Here is a 24,331-nt window from a genome sequence, read left to right as displayed (position 1 = left end):
TCATGCAGAGGAACAAGTACAACGTTCTGGAATGTCCATCTCAGTCCCCAAACCTGAATATTATTGAAAATCTGTGGTGTGATTTTAAGCGGGCTGTCCATGCTCGGAAACCAACAAACCTAACTGAACTGAACTGATGTTTTGTAAAGAAGAATGATCCAAAATACCTTCAACCAGAATCCAGACTATAAAGAAGTGTTTAGAGGAGGATCTACTAAATATTGATGTATTTTTTTCTTTTGGGGTGCCCAAATTTATGCACCTGCCTAATTTTGTTTAAATAATTATTGCACACTTTCTGTAAATACTAGGAACTTCATTTCGTTTCTCAAATATCAGTGAGTTCATCTGCTATATGACATATTTAACTGAAATTGCTGATCCAAAGAACCAATGATTTATAAACGAAAACCATGGAAATCATCAGGGGTGACCAAACGTTTATATACAACTGTATCTATCTTTAAAAGAAAGAAAGAAAGAACTGCCCTCTGGTTGCCCTGTGACCACCCACCCACTCACTCCTGTCTGTCTGGAGATGACGCATCGTCACCCCCTCCTGCCACAGCCATCCTTACAGCCGCACCCAGCACAAAAACAACAAATTACAGCCCTTAAAACCACAGTTCAAAAGCTTGCAAGCTCAACTGTGAACAAGAGTAGATATCATCTTGAACCATACTGATTACACAAAGACGTGAGCGCTCGCTCTCTTCAAATACAGTAATACATTGGCTGAATTACCAATAACTTATTCGACTTTCCAAAAATCAGACAAACTTCAGTAATGATGCCCAGTGAGTCAGTTTCACAGTGATTCAGCTTTTGTAACTCAGTCTAGCCTGAATCAACTCAGATTTAAAAATGGACAGTATTAGTCTTTTGATATATATCATATACCTCATATCATGCTACACAGTAAAATCACCAGTGTGAAATCAACACTGGCAGTGTTAGTTTTACACTGGTGATTTTACTGTGTACCTACTACAGAGAAGTTGCCAATTCAGCCACCATTTTCTTAACTCATTCATTCCAACTAAAGCTCACAGGGAAGTTGTAGCCTATTCCAGGGGTCATTGGGTGAGATGCAAGTTATACTGTGTACAGGGTCGACACATATAGACCAACAAAAACAACATGAAGCGCAGAGGCGACTGTCCAGGAATGCAGAACAGCAACGTGCAAAAGAGCGATTTTGCAGACATTAACAGACAAACACAAAGTTAAAAGTTGGATCACGGTGTCAAAATGACCTTACAAGCCACGGAAGAAATAAAACCAGTGAGAATCAGCACAGAGGCGGCTGTCCAGGAACCCGTGGTTCAGTTCTAGTCTGGTCTGGTGCATTTAATGACTCTGGAACACAGGTGAACAGCAGCCTGGTGCACAGATGCGCACACCGGCTGGACTGTACTGGAGCGTCTATTTTTGGACTGCGTTTAAAAAATGTGACAACATCTTGAATGGATGCTGTTAATTGAAAACCCACACTTTAAAGGAACCAAGTGTGGGAGGGCTGGAGGTTTGGACCAAGCCCATACCTAAGCGGCCCCAACGTCGTGTTACATGGCGCTACATGGCTGTGGCTTGACATGGATTATATGTGGGGACACAAGCCATTCAAGGCTGGATGGAGCTCAAGTGACAGGTCGGTCGTGGCTCACTAGAGGTTGATACCTGGCACATGTGAAGCACATAGAGGTGCCTTAGTAGCGGATACGTGATTGCTTAAAACGTGGATCATTCTTTGAATAATCGCTGACACACCCATGTGTGGCTCATTATTCATGGCTTATTATTCGAGGGGACAGAGGCTTAAGGAATTAATGTTGTGTATGGAAGGGTGGGGGCGTGTGGCATCAGGCTGGTGACCACACTATGATGTCGGTCACCCATTTCCGAACGACAATGGAATCATCTACCTGCTTAACCCAAGTTTGAAACAATATATTTCCATGCTAACATTACCTTTTTTCTATTAATGATTTTCAAGTAGGCATCATGGGTTCTTCAAGTCAAACTATTAACAAAACCTGTGAAGTGTAATCAGGTGGGCTATTTTTTGCTCAACATCATGGATAGGTGGGCAAAGCCAGGAAACAGTTGGACTCTTTTACTAACGAATCCCTTATTGCAGCATGTGAATAACCCATGGCTAATCTAAACTGCACCCTGAAGAGGGAAAGCACAGAACAGACGTCATCATGTGACGCGTTTGCTCTCGTCGTCACTTGCTAAGCAGGAAACCACATACCCAAATACGTCTGGTGTGGACGGGCACTGTGAAACCATATACCACACGGAGTGAGGGAGAGCGACGTATGAAGTGGCTCAGACTGCTGCAGCTGAGCCAGACATTGTGAGTAAATGACATAATCACATCCTTCTGAAACCTATGCACACATTCCTCGTCCCCCTACAGACGTCTCTGGACTTTGTCAACACTGGAAACACTGAGCGGACGTGGCTACACAAACACGGGCTCACTGGTCGTCGACAACTGCCTCAGACAACATGGTCCATCTGTTACGCTCAAGGCTACACTTAGTTCACTTTACAAGATTTGGATGACCAGCAGAGCTATCCTAACCCTAATGTAACAGTCATCACCTTGATGACAATGTCTGACCTGACTGAAAAAAAAAAGTTCATATTCGTCCAAATTTAAATCAAATTGGCTTTACACAATGTGATTTTCACGTGTCATGGAAGTATGTGGTGCAGTTTCCTCAGCTCTTGGGTGGGCAGGAATCCAGCGTTGCCCTGTCATTCCCCCCTAGCAGAGATGTTTGTGGAAAGGCAGCCAAAGAGTCAGACAGGATCTTGGCAGCCGATGTAGATGATGTCATCTAATGACCGTTTAAAAAACTATAGGGACGGGAAGGCAGGCAGGTAGAGGAGTGCTGACATCGCTGTGCTGGGATTATATCAGATACCTGCCCTAAGGGACACCCGGCACTCAGCATGGCAGCTCATGTCTGCAGACTGCCGAGTCTCCGGCCGTGGCAGCAGCCCTGGAACGGGCCGTGTTACTCTGTTTACCCTGGCTAATCGCTACAGCTACAGGGTCCGGCACGGAGTGGTTGCAGTCCCTAGTGCTCGCATTCCTCTGTACAGCTTTAAATAACTACTTCATTTCTTCCCCAAGCTAAGCAAATGGGAGGAGAGTGTTAAAGATGGCAAAGAAGGCTGTTTGTTTGAGCTGGGTTCAGCATGTTGCTCCTGAATGCTTCAGGTGAGAATGTACGCACTGTTCCCTTGTGACCCCACCGCCCCCAAATCTAATTGCTGTGTGGTTTTCTAAATGTCATTTGCTTTGATCATTTACACAACCTGTGCAGCAGTTGTGGCTTTATTACACTCGCTGATGACATGGAGTTTTGATTTCTGTGGAAAATCCTGTTGGATCAGGTGCATTTTTGCTCTGATTACTCCTAATTCCCTCTCCCTTGACCCAAGGCCTGCATAAACTTCACTGATATACAATCAGGCATTTTAGAGACACAAATGACATGGAAATCAGTGGGAAACATTCTTGATTTGCAACTTTAGATTTTTTTTTTACAATTTAAGTTAAACTATTTTATTTAGGGCTGAACCGATTACTCGAATACAGTGGTCCCTCGTTTATCGCGGGAGTTACGTTCTAACAATAGCCCGCAATAGGCGAAATCCGTGAAGTAGTCAGCGTTATTTTTTACAATTATTATAGATGTTTTAAGGCTGTAAAACACCTCACTACACACTTTATACACTTTTCTCAAACAGGCATTAACATTTTCTCACTTTTCTCTCGTGTGTAAACACTCTCCAACTTCAAACCTTAGTATAAAAATAAGACCAACCTGTTTTCAGGCCCAAACATTTGTTTGAGAAATAAAAATAGAACGTTTTCCTATAAATAATTATGATGGCTTTTAGAACTAACGAATTTAATTTTAACGATCAACCTACAAGGTTGGACAGATAAGAAATTATTAATAGTGACTCACCAGTATTTCTGAGTGACACCTCAGTGCAGGTGTCTTTTTTTGAGTGAAGAACAGAGTTATGGGTAGTTGTTGGCGCTCTTTTTTCTTCTGGGCGAAAAGATTCTTATAAACAGACACGCAGAACACAATGCACGTGCTCTCCCTTCGCGGTGCCGCGACAGGCCTGCTTGATGAGGACGCAGAACACAAAGTGCTGTAAAAAAAAAAAGCATGCAAAATTAGACTAAAAAATCCGCGAAACTGCGAGGCTGCGAAAGGTGAACCGCGTTATAGGGAGGGACCACTGTAATTCCATTACAAAAAATGATCAAAGCAAATTCTGTGCCTCAAAGCTTCGTTTAACATTGTAGTACATATGCTCGACGTGGTGAGTGACGGTCGGGTACTCGCAGTAGAAGCCGGCTGCTGACGGTTTTTTTCAGATTCGCACTGAGTGTTTCGCTTTTTAATTTTTGCTTTTCTTGGTCAACACACAATGCTTCACAAACACAGTTACTTAAAAAAAACAGTGACTGGGAGGCTTGCATGTTCAACCTCCAGCTGAACTGCATCTGCTGAATCGCAGAGAAAGAGGGATAAAAAAAAAAAAATCACATAGGGACCCAGTCCACCAGCCTTTAAAATAATAATAAAAACCTCAAAATGGTTAAATTTTACAAGTTGGGAAAAAAACAGAACAGAAAGCCACATCCCATCGCCATTTCAGCAAAATATTCAAGACTTTGGCATAGCGACATTGTGCCATTGCTTAGGGAGAGCCCTGGACTATTGATGTTTAAAAAGGCAAAAGTAATGTTGGGAAAGTGTAGTGACACGGACCCACAACAGGGGGCGCAAATGAACGGTCAATAGATGAGCCAAAAAGTAACAATTTAATGTTGTAAATGTGCACAACGAACATACAGACAATCACAGAATATCATAACAGTCAATACACAGAGGTGACGTGTGGGCAGGCTCGAGGATAGAAGACGTCTGTCCTGAGAAGAGCCGGAACCACACGATTTCCGCCGCCCCAGAACCTGGTGAATACTGGAGCCGCCAAGTCCCGAATTCCCAGGTGATCACCGTCCCCGACTGTCGGATCTGGTACTGCTGGCGAAGAACAAAGACAGTCAAGTGTGGGTGTGTGTACACCCAGTAACAACAACGGTGGGAATGCCACCTCCACCTCTCATTCAATATGTTGCAGCGGTCTCAGCTGAAAAGGAGCGCCGTCTTGCACAGCCTCCTCACAAACGACCGGTTCTACTGCAAATTCTCACAATAACAGAGTTACAAATCTCACAAAAAGGCTGAGAGTATTACCTCCTATGAAGTATGATATCTCGGCAACGAGGTGGAGATGACGTCTGGTCTTTATGGAATGAGATGATGTTGAGTAGATGGGTGACAGCTGTCAAGAGGTAATGAGCGACAGCTGTCACCCCCGGCTGTGTCCATGGCGGCGCCCTCCCGTGCCTGAAGCCCGCACTTCAGGCAGGGCGCCCTCTGGTGGTGGGCCAGCAGTACCTCCTCTTCTGGCGGCCCACACAACAAGTAATCTTTATCCGATTACCGGTACTCGATTAATTGCCAGAATAATAATAATCGATTACTAAAATAATCGATAGCTGCAGCCCTAATTTTATTCAACATTCTAATTCTATTCCATAGTATTCAAATATAGGATTAACAATCTATGCAGTACACTGAAAATGCACCTTGTCTGGAAAAACATTTGAATTTTGAACCATGCAGGTTAAAATAGCTGCAGCAGGACACCATAATTGTACCTGAATACTTAGCATGTGCTTAAAGTTGGTTAGTTTTCATATACATCCGCTATTTTCTTTGCATTTTCCTGGGACGTTCTTTACCAGGCTCCAACTGCAACATGGGATAGCATAGTCCATTTGCAGACTGTTGAGGTAGTAGCTCATCCAGGTACTATTTGACAATGACTAAATCTGGGCATTTGGACACCCTATGGATTGTGACCTATACTTGTAGCTACTATATAATACTGCTAGTGTGCATATTCAGATGCAGAGCAAGACACACTGGGAAACTCAGTTTCCCACCATGCCGTTTGGGGGTCATCAGTTACTGCTATGCTACATGCTAGTGTTAGCGTCAAAAGGGTTGAAGAAACATGCTTGATCTATCTCAGCCTAAAGCAAAGCTAGAAAGACCACAATGAACACAGCTAATAAACACAGGCCACCAGTTATCGTGTTAGGAAGAACTCTGGATAAAATCTGGACAGATTTCACACAAGTGTTTTACCTCATATATGCTATACAGTACTCAGGTTAATTACATTTATGACTATTTGGTTTGCGGAAATGAGTCAGTAGAGACACTGACATTTCATCAAAACTTTATTAGATGTATTTTTCCTTGTATTAAGTCAGAAATTACAAGTTCTCAATTTCCATAGATTGCAACATTAAATCAAAACTTGCATGTGCACCTCCAACTTCATGTCATCTGCAAGATCTCACAGTTTGAACTCACCTCATTTGCCACAGAATTACCACAAAATAAATACTTTACTAGAAATAAGATTTGTGGCAAATTTGTAATATACCACAATGTACTTCATAATAACTACATTTCAACATACATGAAGCAAATGTGATAAAAAATAAAATAAAAAAAAATCAGCTTTGGACATACAAGGAGTAAAAAATTTGAAAATTTTCTTTGATTAATCATTACCTCCTTCACAGAAGTACCTGCCACTTAAGACAAAATAGTTATCTACTGCTTTTTTGCTTGAGCTCCCACATACACCATAATGGCTGCGTAACTGCCGGAAAACCGGCCTAAACCCGGCACAAGAAGATTTGTGCTTGCCTCTACTACTTGCCTCACTTCCTGTTCCGGAGAACAGCGGTGTTTTTCTGTATCTGTTAGCTGTTTACTCTGCGCAGTTAGATTGATCTAGTTATCTAGATTACGATTTGTTTCCCAGTGTAATCTTTACGTGCCTTAACTAAAGCACTCCTTCTGCTGAATCACCTCTAAATTATTTACACATTATTCACTTTGCGTGTTTTTAGGAATCCGCTAGCTTAGCGTAGCTACTAGCTCTTAGCCAATTTAGCATGGCGGCTTCTCCTGTCTCTCCCGCACTTTTCTGCTCTGGGTGTGAAATGTTTAGTTATTCCTCGGCCTCCTTTAGCAGTAACGGTACTTGTAATAAGTGTAGCTTATTCGTAGCTTTGGAGGCCAGGCTGGGCGAATTGGAGACTCGGCTCCGCACCGTGGAAAATTCTACAGCTAGCCAGGCCCCTGTAGTCGGTGCGGACCAAGGTAGCTTAGCCGCCGTTAGTTACCCCCTGGCAGATCCCGAGCAGCCGGGAAAGCAGGCTGACTGGGTGACTGTGAGGAGGAAGCGTAGCCCTAAACAGAAGCCCCGTGTACACCGCCAACCCGTTCACATCTCTAACCGTTTTTCCCCACTCGACGACACACCCGCCGAGGATCAAACTCTGGTTATTGGCGACTCTGTTTTGCGAAATGTGAAGTTAGCGACACCAGCAACCATAGTCAATTGTCTTCCGGGGGCCAGAGCAGGCGACATTGAAGGAAATTTGAAACTGCTGGCTAAGGCTAAGCGTAAATTTGGTAAGATTGTAATTCACGTCGGCAGTAATGACACCCGGTTACGCCAATCGGAGGTCACTAAAATTAACATTAAATCGGTGTGTAACTTTGCAAAAACAATGTCGGACTCTGTAGTTTTCTCTGGGCCCCTCCCCAATCAGACCGGGAGTGACATGTTTAGCCGCATGTTCTCCTTGAATTGCTGGCTGTCTGAGTGGTGTCCAAAAAATGAGGTGGGCTTCATAGATAATTGGCAAAGCTTCTGGGGAAAACCGGGTCTTGTTAGGAGAGACGGCATCCATCCCACTTTGGATGGAGCAGCTCTCATTTCTAGAAATCTGGCCAATTTTCTTAAATCCTCCAAACCGTGACTATCCAGGGCTGGGACCAGGAAGCAGAGTTGTAGTCTTACACACCTCTCTGCAGCTTCTCTCCCCCTGCCATCCCCTCATTACCCCATCCCCGTAGAGACGGTGCCTGCTCCCAGACTACCAATAACCAGCAAAAATCTATTTAAGCATAAAAATTCAAAAAGAAATAATAATATAGCACCTTCAACTGCACCACAGACTAAAACAGTTAAATGTGGTCTATTAAACATTAGGTCTCTGTTGGTAAATGATATAATAATTGATCAACATATTGATTTATTCTGCTTTACAGAAACCTGGTTACAGCAGGATGAATATGTTAGTTTAAATGAGTCAACACCCCCGAGTCACACTAACTGTCAGAATGCTCGTAGCACGGGCCGGGGCGGAGGATTAGCAGCAATCTTCCATTCCAGCTTATTAATTAATCAAAAACCCAGACAGAGCTTTAATTCATTTGAAAGCTTGACTCTTAGTCTTGTCCATCCAAATTGGAAGTCCCAAAAACCAGTTTTATTTGTTATTATCTATCGTCCACCTGGTCGTTACTGGGAGTTTCTCTGTGAATTTTCAGACCTTTTGTCTGACTTAGTGCTTAGCTCAGATAAGATAATTATAGTGGGCGATTTTAACATCCACACAGATGCTGAGAATGACAGCCTCAACACTGCATTTAATCTATTATTAGACTCTATTGGCTTTGCTCAAAAAGTAAATGAGTCCACCCACCACTTTAATCATATCTTAGATCTTGTTCTGACTTATGGTATGGAAATAGAAGACTTAACAGTATTCCCTGAAAACTCCCTTCTGTCTGATCATTTCTTAATAACATTTACATTTACTCTGATGGACTACCCAGCAGTGGGAAATAAGTTTCATTACACTAGAAGTCTTTCAGAAAGCGCTGTAACTAGGTTTAAGGATATGATTCCTTCTTTATGTTCTCTAATGCCATATACCAACACAGTGCAGAGTAGCTACCTAAACTCTGTAAGTGAGATAGAGTATCTCGTCAATAGTTTTACATCCTCATTGAAGACAACTTTGGATGCTGTAGCTCCTCTAAAAAAGAGAGCTTTAAATCAGAAGTGCCTGACTCCGTGGTATAACTCACAAACTCGTAGCTTAAAGCAGATAACCCGTAAGTTGGAGAGGAAATGGCGTCTCACTAATTTAGAAGATCTTCACTTAGCCTGGAAAAAGAGTCTGTTGCTCTATAAAAAAGCCCTCCGTAAAGCTAGGACATCTTTCTACTCATCACTAATTGAAGAAAATAAGAACAACCCCAGGTTTCTTTTCAGCACTGTAGCCAGGCTGACAAAGAGTCAGAGCTCTATTGAGCTGAGTATTCCATTAACTTTAACTAGTAATGACTTCATGACTTTCTTTGCTAACAAAATTTTAACTATTAGAGAAAAAATTACTCATAACCATCCCAAAGACGTATCGTTATCTTTGGCTGCTTTCAGTGATGCCGGTATTTGGTTAGACTCTTTCTCTCCGATTGTTCTGTCTGAGTTATTTTCATTAGTTACTTCATCCAAACCATCAACATGTTTATTAGACCCCATTCCTACCAGGCTGCTCAAGGAAGCCCTACCATTATTTAATGCTTTGATCTTAAATATGATCAATCTATCTTTGTTAGTTGGCTATGTACCACAGGCTTTTAAGGTGGCAGTAATTAAACCATTACTTAAAAAGCCATCACTTGACCCAGCTATCTTAGCTAATTATAGGCCAATCTCCAACCTTCCTTTTCTCTCAAAAATTCTTGAAAGGGTAGTTGTAAAACAGCTAACTGATCATCTGCAGAGGAATGGTCTATTTGAAGAGTTTCAGTCAGGTTTTAGAATTCATCATAGTACAGAAACAGCATTAGTGAAGGTTACAAATGATCTTCTTATGGCCTCGGACAGTGGACTCATCTCTGTGCTTGTTCTGTTAGACCTCAGTGCTGCTTTTGATACTGTTGACCATAAAATTTTATTACAGAGATTAGAGCATGCCATAGGTATTAAAGGCACTGCGGTGGTTTGAATCATATTTGTCTAATAGATTACAATTTGTTCATGTAAATGGGGAATCTTCTTCACAGACTAAAGTTAATTATGGAGTTCCTCAAGGTTCTGTGCTAGGACCAATTTTATTCACTTTATACATGCTTCCCTTAGGCAGTATTATTAGACGGTATTGCTTAAATTTTCATTGTTACGCAGATGATACCCAGCTTTATCTATCCATGAAGCCAGAGGACACACACCAATTAGCTAAACTGCAGGATTGTCTTACAGACATAAAGACATGGATGACCTCTAATTTCCTGCTTTTAAACTCAGATAAAACTGAAGTTATTGTACTTGGCCCCACAAATCTTAGAAACATGGTGTCTAACCAGATCCTTACTCTGGATGGCATTACCCTGACCTCTAGTAATACTGTGAGAAATCTTGGAGTCATTTTTGATCAGGATATGTCATTCAAAGCGCATATTAAACAAATATGTAGGACTGCTTTTTTGCATTTACGCAATATCTCTAAAATCAGAAAGGTCTTGTCTCAGAGTGATGCTGAAAAACTAATTCATGCATTTATTTCGTCTAGGCTGGACTATTGTAATTCATTATTATCAGGTTGTCCTAAAAGTTCCCTAAAAAGCCTTCAGTTAATTCAAAATGCTGCAGCTAGAGTACTGACGGGGACTAGAAGGAGAGAGCATATCTCACCCATATTGGCCTCTCTTCATTGGCTTCCTGTTAATTCTAGAATAGAATTTAAAATTCTTCTTCTTACTTATAAGGTTTTGAATAATCAGGTCCCATCTTATCTTAGGGACCTCGTAGTAACATATCACCCCAATAGAGTGCTTCGCTCTCAGACTGCAGGCTTACTTGTAGTTCCTAGGGTTTGTAAGAGTAGAATGGGAGGCAGAGCCTTCAGCTTTCAGGCTCCTCTCCTGTGGAACCAGCTCCCAATTCAGATCAGGGAGACAGACACCCTCTCTACTTTTAAGATTAGGCTTAAAACTTTCCTTTTTGCTAAAGCTTATAGTTAGGGTTGGATCAGGTGACCCTGAACCATCCCTTAGTTATGCTGCTATAGACGTAGACTGCTGGGGGGTTCCCATGATGCACTGTTTCTTTCTCTTTTTGCTCTGTATGCACCACTCTGCATTTAATCATTAGTGATCGATCTCTGCTCCCCTCCACAGCATGTCTTTTTCCTGGTTCTCTCCCTCAGCCCCAACCAGTCCCAGCAGAAGACTGCCCCTCCCTGAGCCTGGTTCTGCTGGAGGTTTCTTCCTGTTAAAAGGGAGTTTTTCCTTCCCACTGTAGCCAAGTGCTTGCTCACAGGGGGTCGTTTTGACCGTTGGGGTTTTACATAATTATTGTATGGCCTTGCCTTACAATATAAAGCGCCTTGGGGCAACTGTTTGTTGTGATTTGGCGCTATATAAAAAAATTGATTGATTGATTGATTGATTGATTATGCATAGCATGACATCTATCTTCATGCACAAACTAATTTGAAATTCTATCGCCAAAATGAGGACTGATATATTAAATATATATAACACCTTATTTGTTAAATCCTTCACAGCTACACACAAGGATGGAAGAAAGTATATACCCTTGGCTGGCTGGAAAAATGTGATGATGCTACGCTATGTTATGCCACATAATTTATAAGGGTTTCAAGTTTATCAACTATTACCAACTAGCATGCAGTAAAATCAACAATATTTAAAATATAGCAACTGGAGCAGTGTGACTGCAGACAAAATTATTCGCCCTATTGACATTTCAAATCCTGCAAAACTTCGGAGAGTTTGCCGCGCTGCGAGATCTCAGTAACACTGAGAACTGCATTGAGACACTCTGATCAAGCTGCACTTTAACCACTGCACACGGACAACAGCATTAGCATCGCAACATAAAACTATTTTTATATTGTGCCTAAAACTCTCATGAATATATTCGCTGGGTTTATAGACGTTGATATTACGTTTGTTTTATGTAAACGTGAGAATCACAGGCTGTCTCTCCGTTATTTTCAATGGGAGCTACTGTTGTGTGGGCCGCTGAAGAGGAGGTACTGCTGGCCCACCACCACCAGAGGGCACCCTGCCTGGAGTGCGGGCTCCATGTACCAGAGGGCGCTGCCGCCTCACAGGAGCAGCCGGGGTGACAGCTGTCACTTATCACCTATGACAGCTGTCCCAAATCATCTGATCATCAGTGGTATATCAGCAAGACGACATCTCCACCTCTTCGCCGAGATATCGCTCTACCGAGGAGGTAACGTTCTCAGCCGACTATATTGTCTTCCTGACAGGAATACCTGTTGCTTTGTGTGTTTGGATAACAGATATTGTGTTGTTTTCTTCCGACGAGAGGTGGAGGTGTTTTCCCACCATACGTGTTACTGGGTGCAAACGCACCCACATCTAACTGTTTTTGTTCCTCGCCAGCAGTACCAGATCCGACAAGCGGAGGCAGTGGCCACCTGGGAGTTCGGGACTTGGCGGCTCCAGTATTCCCGGGGTTCGGTGGCGGAGGAAATCGTGTGGTTCCGGTTCTGCTTTGGACAGACGTCTCTTATCTTCGAGCCTGCCCACGTGACACATTTTGTGAATTGACTTCTTTTCTATTATTGTAATTCGCCGTGTTTGTTGTGCTTATTCACAACAGTAAAGAGTTGTTATTTGACTTCCTCCATTGTCCGTTCATTTGCGCCCCCTGTTGTGGGTCCGTGTTCCTACACTTTCACAACAGCTACGCTCACTTCCTGATCATGTCGTTCTGGGGGAAAGTGAAGTTTGCTCTTTAACGTCTTGATTATTGTTCTTTACAACACTGTTTGTCCTCTTTGTTCCAGACTAATATATAATATGTCTGAAATTCGGTTTGCGTTTATTAAATTCCACGCAGATTAAACGTAGCAGACACGGATTATTTGTTAGAATTGTTTTAGCAAATTTTCAGGGTATCATGCAGCAGTTTCTTATTAACGTGACGAAAAGCATAAAAAAAATACATTTTTGTAGTATAATATTAATTTACAATTGTCATTATGGGGATTATCTATGTTGTTTGACTGCAGTGTCTCTCTGGCGCCCAAGGGATTATGGGATACGTCAACAGGGCAAATTCCATTCCAGGGATCCTGTCATCTAGACTAACCCATGTATTCATTAGTTATGCTATGTACAAGAAGCCTTCCAGTATCTAATAAAACACTTTATTAGGTTACTGCTTTGGAAATAAGGCTGTATTATGTGATACATGTACTTTCTAGAGCTCCTACAATGACTCACACAAATTTTTCTGACATTTTTCTGTTGTCTTACATTATAGACTTCAGTAAAAGTTATCTTATTGCTTCTTCATCTATTTTGTTTATTTTGCCATTAAGGTAATCCAAAAGTAATAAAAAGTAAGCTACATTGTTTAATACTGGGATACTTTTTTGGGATGTTATTCTTTTTTTTTGACAGGTCATCAGTAACGGTATTGGAACACATTTCTATAGTAACCCTTCCAACCCTGGTTGCGGTGCAGTCTTACCAAACATAAACACCGCAGGTTTAATTAAAGTGGCAGACCTCAAATAACCCCATGTATTATTTTGCCGGCACACACAAATAGACAGGGAGTGCTGACAGGACGCGACTTCTTAAATATTAAAGCCCGAGCGCAACAGTGGGCTGGTGATCTGACTCCAAATGCACATTTAAGTCATTTGTTTTCACCATTAATCAGCTGGAGATAAAAGTGGATGATGCTCTCGGATATGCATGCATATTTATGTTAGTGTGAGCATGGGAAGGGTTCCCAGCTTCACCTCTGAGTGCACTCCAACCTGCGGCTAAATTCAAAAGTATACTACAGGTTTTTGGTTGCCCACGTCATCCCGCCTGTTCCCAGGCGAGTGTGGGGGAAAGCAGACGGCTTCAAAAACTAAAATAAACACTTCTTAATTAAATAAAGGGGAAAAAACCCAGCACCATTTATTTGACAGGCTTGTCTTCGTTTCTCGCTCCCATGGACCTCTGACCCATGCTTGGGGAAAACTTAAACAAACCACAGGGTTACTACTGCTGCATTACTCTGAATATAGAACCACAGGGGATGTCCTGAAATAGCTGTATACACTTCTCATGTTGCCCATCTTTGGGGAGACCAGCACAGGGCAACATGTACAACATGAGGGACTGTTATTCCAGAAAATGCCAAGAATCTGGAGCAGCCAGAAGGCCTGAAAAGTCAAAATGGTGCTGATGAAGAGGGCAAACGAAGCTGACCAGCCTGAACCATGAGATGCTTCCGAGCCAGATGCAACACACACAAAAAAATGTTTACTTCAGTTAGTCTGTGGGAAAACTATCTTTAAAAAAAGCCATGTTGTGAAAAAGAAAATGTTTTGTATGTACTTTTTAGAATTAAAAGTGCTTGAGAAGTCTCACAATTGTATAAATGTGTATGTAGAAACTTTGCCATAAGCAGAAATGATTCATCTTAAACTTGTTTGACATATGTCACAGAATTCTATGTCTACAGGTTTGTGTGCATTAAGACCAGTGGTGGGCACAGTTAGCTTCGATAGCCGCAAATCCATTAACTGAAAAGTTAACTTTTAGAACGTTAAACCACTAAACTGCTAAAAACGTTAGCAGAAGTTACTGCTCACCGCTAACTGCTACCTTTTGGTATTGACTCAGTACAGCTACTAATAAGCAAATTTCAAGTTTAAGCACCACAGGGGCCTCTGAGTAAAATAAAAGGCGATCACAAACCCAAAATGAACAATGAGAGATTTTTTGTCTTTACGTGCCCTGCCCGCTGCTGCTGCTGTCTCTTACTTTTCACACACAACACAGATAGTGGCAGAAGAGCTCAAACACAAGGCACTTTTCACTCATTTATAAACAAAACTAATTCCGGACAGTTTATCGACATTAACGGGAACACTGATTTTTACAAAGTGAAAGTATCACACATATCTTTTGAAGTAATGCACTAATTCTGAACGTTTTGGCGTTAACGGACACACACGCCAAAAGGCATTATGGGAAATGAGTCTCCTCTTATCAATACCCCCTCCCCATCAAAATGTATAGAATACTGCCATCTATGGGATGGGAATGTGAATAGCGACCAACATATTTGTGAATGTCAAATTCAGTTTTGCGCTCAGAATGTCTTAATATTGTGTAAGTGCAAAGCCATGAATGCGTGTGATTGCTGAATCACACGTCACAAACAGAATTTTCAGTTTTGCAAATGCCCTTTTTTTACAAATGGAAAAAATGGCATATTTACAAATACAAATTAATTTATAAAAACCAACACACTAGTTACAAATCGGAAATTTGTATTTGTGGATCTCAAAACACGTGTGCAAATCAAGAACTATTTGCAGATCATTCTCTGTGCAATTATATGTATAAAAAAAAAAAAAAAAAAAAAAAACTAAAACTACAAAAAACCTAAGAAACCACATGTACATAAGTATTCACAGCCTTTGCCATGAAGCACAAAATTGAGCTCAGGTACATCCTGTTTCCACTGATCATCCTTGTGATGTTTCTACAGCTTAACTGGAGTCCACCTGAGGTAAATTCATTTGATTGTAATGTCCTACTGTAAGTGCAAAAAGTTAAATTTTGAGATGGGTAAGAAGGTGCAAAGCCAATAATAGCCTTAAAAACAAACACTAAAATCTTAAAATCAATTCTAAAACAAACTGAATAGAACAGAAACTTTATTGTCATTACACATATATACATACATACATACAATGAAACTTGTCCTCTGCATTTAACCCATCCTAATTACAGTTAGACACAATCCAGCCACAGTCCAGTGCCCGGGGACCAACTCCACATGTAGACGCTACCTTGGTCAGGGGCAGAGAGAGGAGCAGACCCTAAATATGCATGTTAAACCAGAGTGTCCGGAGGAAACCCACAGAGGCATGGGGAGAACATGCAAACTCCACACAGAAAGGCCGGGAATCGATCCCACAACCTTCTTGCTGTGAAGCGCCAGTGCTAACGAATAAGCCGCTGTGCTTAGTCAGGCGTAATATGCTCATGTCTACAAGTGTTAGATAAAAGATGAGCAGCAGCATTCTGCGCCAGTTGGAGGCGTGCAAGAGATGACTGGTTAATACCAGTATGAAGTGAATAATAATAATCAAGCCTGGAGCCCATGAAAGCATGAATGGCTGTCTCAAGATCAAGTGTACTGATAAAGGGCTTTACTTTTTTCAGAAGACAAAGCTAGAAAAAAAACTTTGACAACAGAGTTTATCTGTTGATCAAACCTCAATAAGCTGTCAAATATCGCTCCCAAATTCTTGACAGTTGGTTTTACATAATTAGCCAGAGCACCAAAGTTTTATGGTACTACATTCGGCATGACAGAACATCCAAACACAGTGGTCTCTGTTTTACTATCTAGTTTTGGGACAGCCACTGCTTTACATCATGATTACAATGAAATAATGATGAGAAAGCGTCGTTCCCATTAGTCCTCATAGGCAGATAGAGCTGCAGATCATCTGCATAGCAATGAAAGGACAGGTTGTGTTGGGCTATAATTGATCCCAATGCTAAAATGTACAAACAAAATAGAATAGGCCCAAGAATAGAACCCTGTGGCACTCAACACAGGGGAGCAGTTGATGAGGAGAGGTCACTAATCACAATAGAAAAACTCCTTTCAGACAAATACAATTTAAACCACTTAATAGCAGTACCTTGAATGCCAATAAGATGTTCTAACAAGGAAACAAGTACTGAGTGATCCACAGTATCAAAGGCTGCTGTGAGATCCAACAGCACCATCACAGCAGGATTCCCTGTATCCACAGATAGAGTGTTGTAATTATGTACTTTTAAAAGTGTTGACTCATTGCTGTGTCACAACCTAAATCCAGATTGGAATTTTTCAAAGATGTGATTATCTTCTAAAAATGACTAACTGCATAGAAAGAACCTTTTCTAAAAACTTGGAAATTGGATTCAATTGACAAGTCAAGGTGAGGTTTTTTTTAAGAAGGGTTTGACTCACAGCATGTTTATAAACAGCTGGAAAAGACCCTGAACAAAGACAAGAGTTAATAAAAGTTTGGCCACCTGCCCCAACAGTATTAAAAACCTCTTTCAGCACCTCAGCTGGAACAACATCTAAAGAACAACTTGTATGTTTTGTGTGTTTCACTACCTCACTAAGGGATGAAAAAGAAATGGACTCAAACTGCTCGAGCACAGCAGAATGTGCACGAGTAACAGACAGCTCAACATTAAATTCATGGTCAGCATTCTGTCTGACTGATGACACTTTGCCAATGGAAAACTGAAGAAACTGCTCACAGGTCGTGGTTGTAGTGTCTGTCAAAACAGAGTGACATGCGTTTACAACCGAGTTTATAGTCTGAAACAACACTTTGGGATGATGACAACTGCTGTAAATAATGAGACAGATACGGAGATTTTGCCTCCTTCACAGCCTTCTGGTAGTCAGATAGACTGTCCCTCAGAATACCCAGAGACACCTGTAGTTTGTCCTTTTTCCACCTTCTCTCTGTCTGTCTGTCTGCAGCGTTGCCTGAGGAAACGTGTTGTGGCATTTAAGCAGGGGTCGGACCTTGATTTAATGGATTTGCAGCAAATAGGGGCAACAGAGTCCAGAATCACTACGCATGTGGAGTGGAAAGAAGAGAGGCTGTTTTCTGGAAGTAAAGGAGACAGCAGTCCATTTGTGGCATAAAACTGAGTGTCCATGAAGGCAGCAACAAATTCCCCTATCGTCGAAGAGGTGGCCATACGGTGGCAAGAGGCAGGAACGAGTGGTTTACCAGCAGATGAAGGAGCGGTAAATTCAAAAATAACACGGAAGTGATCTGAAATTGCAGTATCTGATACGAATATCATGAAGGGAAACAGAGTCCATGACAGACAACCAGGTCCAAAGTGTGTCCAAGACAATGTGTTGGTCCATCCACTGATTGCGTTCATCCAATAGACGTAAAATCATCAGCCAGCTGATTAGACGGACAACAAACATGAATATTATAATCACCATAGATTAAAAGTTTGCCATATTTTGTGATGAAATCTGCCAAAAACTCAGAGAACTCCTGAATAAAATCCTTATTAAGGGCTCCTTCACACATTTCGTACAGTTTTGTACGATTAAGTACAAATAAAAGTACAAGTCTGGGCGACTCACGGCGGAACAGCTCGTATGAGCGAACCAGCCGATGGGCAGCTGACGGGTAGGCGTGCACGATCCTGGTGCAACGGTGTCATGCACGCGACGGTGTCGTGCAAGCAGGAACACAGTGTAAGCAGCTGGGACGAGGTGCACCATGTCACGCTGCTGATGTGGAGGAAAATAAAAACCAGCTGTATTTAGTGAATGTCAATGGGTTGATATAAATAATAAATAAAAGGGGATGCAATACAGAACCCCGCAGTTAAATAACCCTGGTTAATTAAAAAAAAATGTCACTCACGGGATTCAAACCTGTAAGCTCTGATTACCAGACGGAAACTTTACCACTGCGCTACCATCACTGGCCTGTAATCGGAGTGGAAAAATGCCTGAAATCAACAAGGACATGAAGGAGGTGCTGTGTCTGGTCGCTGCAGCCCGGCGCAAAGGCGAAAGATGTTTTATATATTTCCACATGAGCACAGCAGGCAGAGACACACGCCTCAGAGAGGAATGTTGTGTGTTCATGTCCTTCCAAACACGGAATGTGTTCTCCAGCTGTGGCCGACACCTGCCACGAGAGGGATCGATGGGCTCTCACAGCGCACGCTCTGTCTTTCAGCCACTAGTGTGCGCAAATACTTGTAGAAACAGGTGAACGACGCGTTCAAGGCAGCTATAATTTTACACGTATTGCATGTGATTCCTGCTTCATGCACACTTCATGCGCAATTCAACCAAATTCGCACTATATGTGAAGGAGCCCTGAATTTTGATGGATGATAAACAACAGCACAGAGCACAGGACAGGCAAACCCCACCACAAACAGATGGAGTTCAAAAGTGGAGTAATCATTTGGAAATAATATTCGGCATTTAAAGTTCTCCTTGAATACAGCAGCCACCACCTCGTCCTGATGCTCACGGGGAGCTGAAGAATGAACAGCCAGAGCAGAGGAGCTCAGAAAAGACGCTATTTTCACCTGGTTTCAGGTATAGAGGAGGGTTTTATTAAAAAGAAGACGTGAAGGTTCAGCTACAATTTGCCAGAAGGTACATCTGAGATGCAAGCCTGAATTTAATGTTTTGGTGAAATAAAACCCTTCTCTATACCACTTCATCGTGAAGCTGTATAACTGGGGATACAAAATGCAAAACATGCACTATACACAATTTCTCCAATCACAGCCACAGAAGCCTTTAACATCTTCTGGGTTGTCTGGGTGTCTTGGTGGCTTTCCTCACTCTTCTCCTTCTTGCACAGTCACTCAGTTTTTGAGAACTATCTACTCCACACAGATTTACCATAGAGTGCCATACTGTTTGTATTTATTCAGAACTGATGTAAATAAAGTTCAAGACATATTCAGTGACTTGGAGATGTTCATGTATCCATCTCCTGACTTGTCTGAAGAAAACTGGCAATTAAACTGATTATTTACAGGTATTATACCAAAGGACCTGATTACTTATGCAACCCATCATCTTGGCTTTAATATTTTTAATTAATTTATAGCAAGTTGTAGAGATTTACTTTCAGTGTGAGTCTAAGGAAGATAATTTTAGATTTTTTTTTATATTGAGAAGCCTGGTTTACTTTTTGTATTTGAAATACCATAAACAAATTAAAATGTGTGAAATACCAAGGGGCTGAATACTTTTGCAAGCCACTGTATACACATATAAAGAGAGAATGAGAGAGAGACACCCACCCACACACTTTCCACAGGGCAGGGTAAACCAAAATAAGTCTTTTGGTTTTTGTAAGCCAAACACAGAGATAATTATATATATAAAGATAGTCTTCACCTGCTGAAGAGAGGGTCAACAGAGAAACAGATGATGGCACACATGCAACATTTTACAAAGCTGTGATTTATAAATCCAACTTACAGGTTTCTCACATATCTCTTCTTCTTCTGTATCTCATTTGTCTTACTATAAGGTGTAATAAAATCAGAAAATCAAAACAAGACTATGAAATTTATTGTAAATTCAAGAAATACTCGTCCATTTTTTCTGGTCGCTGACATAAGGAGAACCAGTATTCCTGTGCTATAATTCCTCCCTTCAGTGGATGTGGATGCCATGACGATACATGCTGTTTGAACATCAGCTTCTCTCTGCCTGCCAAAATACCTGTGATGGTTGAAAGTTCCAGGATTTCATCATTTTTTTTCAGAGGCTACAGTGAGATACACATTTAATAATGAAATGTGAATTTTTTGGCACATTCACTGTGGTGTGGTTCAAGACGTTGGAGGCTACCAGAGATGAGAGCTGGTGTATGAGCAGAGGTCAGGGAAGATTTTGGATTGAAGCCTACATGGTAAACTGTGTGTGTTCTAAAGACATGGAACCTAGGCTACAGTTTACCCAGAAGAAACATATGTAATGAACTCCAACACAATCAGATGGAAAACTAAAATACCCAAACCTTTGTCAGTATCCAAACACATGTAGATCCAACTGTATAAATTTACATATTTTGTTGCTGCATCAAGTACAGCCAATGGAAACCCCTCTGTCTGCTTTTTTTGTGTGGTCGGGCACAAAACTGATGCATTGAAATCATATGACAGTGTATTATAGCTAGTGTGTGTGGGGGGGATTAGAATGGTAACAGAAGTGGTAACAGAAGGACAAGTAAAACATGATAAATATTATATTAATATGCAAGCAAGGGTGGTGGCCAAGCGGTTAGTGTGTTCGTGTCCAGTGTGTAAGGTTCCCGGATCAAACCCCAACCCTGCCCATTCTCTAATATGGACTTGCATCAGGAAGGGCATCCAGCATAAAACTTGCACCAAACCAACATGCAGATCCACCTCAGATCTGCTGTGGTGACCCCGAGTGAAAACAAGGGAGATGTCAAAAGAACTTAGAATATGTTTGTATGCAGCCATGTGTAAAGCTGTTGTATCTGTTGCACCTTGCTGATGTGCACATCTGACATTAGCATCTGTGATGTGAGGTTGTAAAGTGGAGAGATCACTCTTGGAATGGTACAGAACTTCTGCTTCACCTCAGGGAGCTTTTGTGCCCATTGTGCACTCTGACTGACTGACTCTGGTGTTAATCCATTTACTCACCAGAAACCACTTGCATCCACTTTTTCAACACCATGGCACTGTGCGCCTGACACACTCCGGTTTTAAGGGAAGGACAGGTGCCACTCTGATTGGTGGATAATATGGTCAGACTAGAACATGTTAATGCCTAATGAACATGGTAAATCCCAACCCCTTTGCAACCACTGACCGGCTTTGTGCCGGTATTTCCCACCTCTGAAATAGCAATGTGCATTTGGACAGGCTTTAAATGGATTTGTGCTAACTGCCAAATGATTTGTTTCTTTTGTTGTTTTTCATCAAGATAAGGCCCCAATAATCACTGAGACAAGCCAGGTCAAGGTCACTCAGCATATCCTATCAGGACAAAGTGGAAAAGAGCTTTGTTCTTTGGTGTTGCATTAAAACAAATATATTTATATTTTTTCCCTTTTATGTGTTTGAGGTTATATGGTACTTTCACCATCCCTTTTCGTAACACTATTGTTTAGCATCTTCATCTGTTAAACAAAAGGAAAACATTATTCCTTCTACAATTCAATTAAAGTCTGCTTCTCACTCTAACCATTTCATTTTAGGATTTGGTTTCATCCTTCCCACACATGATGTTGGACCAGTGTGCTAAAATGTAAAATGAACAGTTACCAGCTGTGTGTTCAGCCACCGTGACACTTGCACGAGTTTGATCCCCATACTGGCTTGCAATTCATCATGCCAATGCGTGTCATTAGATGGTACATTTGAAAAGCCACCTTAACATTTGCACAAATTTGATCCCCACACTGGCACGCAATCTTGCATGCCAAAGAGTAAGCTCTTGCTAAACTGTTGTAAACCGTAACCGTGTGTAAACTGTGCGAGGACCTGCGCACAATGACACGCAGTGTTTGCGAATAGGTTGCGCAATGTTCACAAGTAGTTCATGCAAGTGGCACGAAATTTATGCGTGCCAGAAATTTTGAACATTTCAAAATTTTCTTTGCACAATGGCATGCAGCCTCGCACAGTTTACGACGAGTTTAGTCGTTGACGTGCAAGATTGCATGTCAGTGCTGGGATCAAATTCGTGCAAATGTCAAGGTGGCTTTAGAATTTCAGCAGCCCTCTTTCTCTGTCCGAGTTTCCTGTCGCTCTTTACTGTGAAAAACTAGCAAAAGCCTTTAAAACACAAAAAGGGTTTTGTATCTGTTAAGTTCAAGAATAAAATAATTGTACCCATGCTGTCAGAAATCCAGTGCTGAATCATCATGACAACCTGTTTCCATTTGCAACAAAATTCAGATAAATTATGACAATAACTTTTGTGACTCCTTAAATGATTGCAACAGGTTAAAAAAGCAAACATGCACATCCACGCAATCTGTATACAGGCTGTTTAACAGTCAGGGTACACAAGTATGTGTCACTGGTACCAAAAAAATCAAAGTGGTTACTTTGGTCAGGTTTTTCATCCATATCTAACTGCTGAGTGGAGTACTTAAATGCCCAAAAGTTTCGGACCTGTCAGATGTTTGTATATATGAGGTCAGAGATATGATCTGCTACACTTTCTGGAGAGGACTTTTTTTTACTAAGATAATTGTTGTGTAAACTATACTGACTACAGTGCAATCTAACCATATATACTATCTACTAAAAATGGTTGTAAGTATGTACTCAAATAGTGATGGGCTATAAGCATTTCTGGAGAGGACAGTTTTTGACAGACAGAGAGTTACACCCAAATATTAAAGACATTTGAGCAAATTATCCTTTTGTGGCTTCACAGACCTCTTACAAACAAAAAAATTATTCACATAACACTGATGCTTGAGTCTGATCCTTTTCCATTTTTGTCAGACAAGACATTTTATTTTTGAATGCCTCTTCCAAGTTATTTCCCATTGGGCAATGATGCTGGGAGTTAGACTGTTGTACAGGCTTTGATAGGGAAATTATTCCATTCAGTGGTTACCTATTAAAAAAAATAATAGTTCTGGCAGCCCATCAAAATTAGACATCATGAAAATGACAGATATTTTGGTAAAAATATATTTTTACATATTTTTATATATTATATATTTTTATATATTTTGGTAAAAATATTTGGTAAAAAGAGAATAGTTGAACCAACTTTTAAAAAAAGTGTTGCAATTGGTAAAACCTGAATGAATTAAGTTGTTTGAACTTAAGTTTGTAAACTTACAAACTTAAGTTCAAACAGCTTAATTCATTCAGGTTCCTCCAACTGTAACACCTTTTTTAAGTTGGTTCTTTTTTCAGTATGGTATAATTAGAGTTCTGCTGGTAAACAAATGGAGATATCAAACCAAATAACCGCTGTTGCTGATAGACCAGAAGCAGTTATTCATGTATGGCAAACTAAACTGGGTTGGCCATTTCCACCTTGTTATTATATCAAACTTCATCTTTAAAATCCACTTATGTACCCTAATTGTAAAACAGTCCATACCTACTTACTCCAATCAAGGGTCAAAGCGTCATAGGGTATAAGGCACAGTACACTCCAGACAGGACACCAGTCTGTCACAGAGCCACATACAGACAAACAAACAAAATCACACCTACAGCCAATGTAAAGTTTCCAGTTCACCTAACCTGCATGCCTTTGGATATGGGAGGAAGCCATAGCATCTGGAGAGAACATGCAAATTCCACATAGGAAGGCCACAGGGGGAAGTGACCCCACAGCCTTCTTGCTGTGAGGCAACAGTGCTAACCACTAAGCCACCCTGCTGCCCTCAACAAAATCAGATAATGTAAAAATGAGACCCACAAAAAAAAAAAAAAAGTTTTCTCAGCCTGAGGCACAAAATGAAGGACCGACATCCCACCATGCAAATATGGAAAAGTATTCAAATTGTAGCCGCTATTGCGTCTGCTGACAAATTTCCACTTGTTCGCACCACATTCCACTCATCACACGGAACAACGCATTTCTCCTCAGAGCTGAAGCCAAAGCCTGTATCCACTGTCGGAAAATTTCAGGATAATTGGCCGTGGTGATATCATGGCTACCTTGACTGTGAGACCTCTGAGACAGTTGACTGTGGAGCCATTTCTTTGTCCTCCCT

General features: G+C 41.2%; 1 protein-coding gene and 1 long non-coding RNA gene across 6 annotated transcripts in view; both read right to left on the bottom strand.

Moving 5' to 3' along the window:
* The window catches only part of ltbp3 (latent transforming growth factor beta binding protein 3), a 161,924-nt gene that overhangs the window by 125,714 nt on the left and 11,879 nt on the right, over positions 1–24,331 (bottom strand). The gene's annotated exons all lie outside the window — the stretch shown is intronic.
* Positions 1,010–22,746, bottom strand: LOC117517520. Its single transcript, XR_004562747.1, has 4 exons — positions 22,626–22,746; positions 8,089–8,098; positions 5,508–5,512; positions 1,010–1,020 (listed from the first exon to the last, which is right to left on the bottom strand). It is a non-coding gene; the product is annotated as an uncharacterized LOC117517520 (long non-coding RNA).

This window comes from Thalassophryne amazonica, chromosome 9 (genome assembly GCF_902500255.1).
Source record: "Thalassophryne amazonica chromosome 9, fThaAma1.1, whole genome shotgun sequence".
Lineage (NCBI taxonomy): Eukaryota > Metazoa > Chordata > Actinopteri > Batrachoidiformes > Batrachoididae > Thalassophryne > Thalassophryne amazonica.
This window is presented reverse-complemented; position numbering and strand designations above follow the sequence as displayed.